Here is a 1,298-nt window from a genome sequence, read left to right on the forward strand (position 1 = left end):
CTTAAAGATGTATTGCTGCCACCTACTGTTCGGGATGAAAATAAAAGATCACAAAATACAAAAAAATGTGTGGATAAAAATACTCATACTGACTACCAGAAAGTCACTCAATATTCTCCTTGCCTCTACTGTTAAAATGAATAATCCATGTCTGATCCCTACACAGGCTCAGGAGCCTGGGGAGAGGGCGGGGGGGGGGCACACATCTTCCGTTGCATATAACCCTTGCAACTCTTCCGCTGTGAATTCCTGATGCCCCAGATACTTTCCTGCCGCAGCCACAATGATGGGCCATTTCTTTGACTTCCTTGCTACTTGTTCCGTGTAGTTTCACATTTGCAAATGAATGGCACAAAATCCACTTTTATTTTCATACAGCATGTCTGGTTCTCTGACATGCGTAGGGAGGTATTCATTATCAAAAACAATAGCACTGACAAACTTTCTTCCATACCTCCATTCACTATATGCGGGTCACGCAATGGGCCTAACCACACCTGGGATTCTCATTGCAAGGATTTCCTCCTTTATTTCCACCAACACCCCAGAGATGACTCCTTTAACAGGTGCCCTACTCAAGAGTTCGAAGCATGACACTTCAGGTGGTCCTTGTCCGACATACACTTATCATCCCCTTCAGTTTTCAACAATTTCTTCTTTTTCATTCCCTTCTTTGATACTACCGTTCTCCATTCCTCTTCTCTAACTCCACTCGACTCGCTTCTCGTTTCACTCTCGACATCCACTTCCGCCATGATCCTCCTTGACCCAGCAAAATGGATCAAAGCACAACAGACCCTTCTTCAAAAAATGTAATCGAATGAAACATCTTGTAGTAATAATGTTTAATCCAATATATGGCTTTTAAAAATAGCCTTACCACTTTATCTCAAAAGGATAAAGAGTGTTCATTCTAATCTAGATACACTGGAGGCTTACTGAATCATTTTAGATCATGTGTAGCTATCTAGAAATTATTTATATAATTGATTTTCAGTGTCCATTGCTACATCAAAATTGAGTAACAACTGTCCCCGTAGTGACCAGGAATGCTCCTGGTTTTTTTGTGCAAAAGTTGTGATTTGATAGGCTTTGTTGTGAAATTAAAATCAATAATTCATATTCAATCATAAAAAGGGGCAATATTCATTGGAAATAATTATTTTACTAAAACAAAATGAATGCATTAGCATTTAAATAATGCTCTTTAATCTTTCCCAAACAGGTTCTACATTTCGTTGGCTGCATTTAGACAGGCAGTCCAATTCTGATATTTTTTTCACTAGTTGGTGTCACGC

The sequence above is a fragment of the Oncorhynchus gorbuscha genome, linkage group LG22, assembly GCF_021184085.1.
Source record: "Oncorhynchus gorbuscha isolate QuinsamMale2020 ecotype Even-year linkage group LG22, OgorEven_v1.0, whole genome shotgun sequence".
In the NCBI taxonomy this organism is placed as follows: domain Eukaryota; kingdom Metazoa; phylum Chordata; class Actinopteri; order Salmoniformes; family Salmonidae; genus Oncorhynchus; species Oncorhynchus gorbuscha.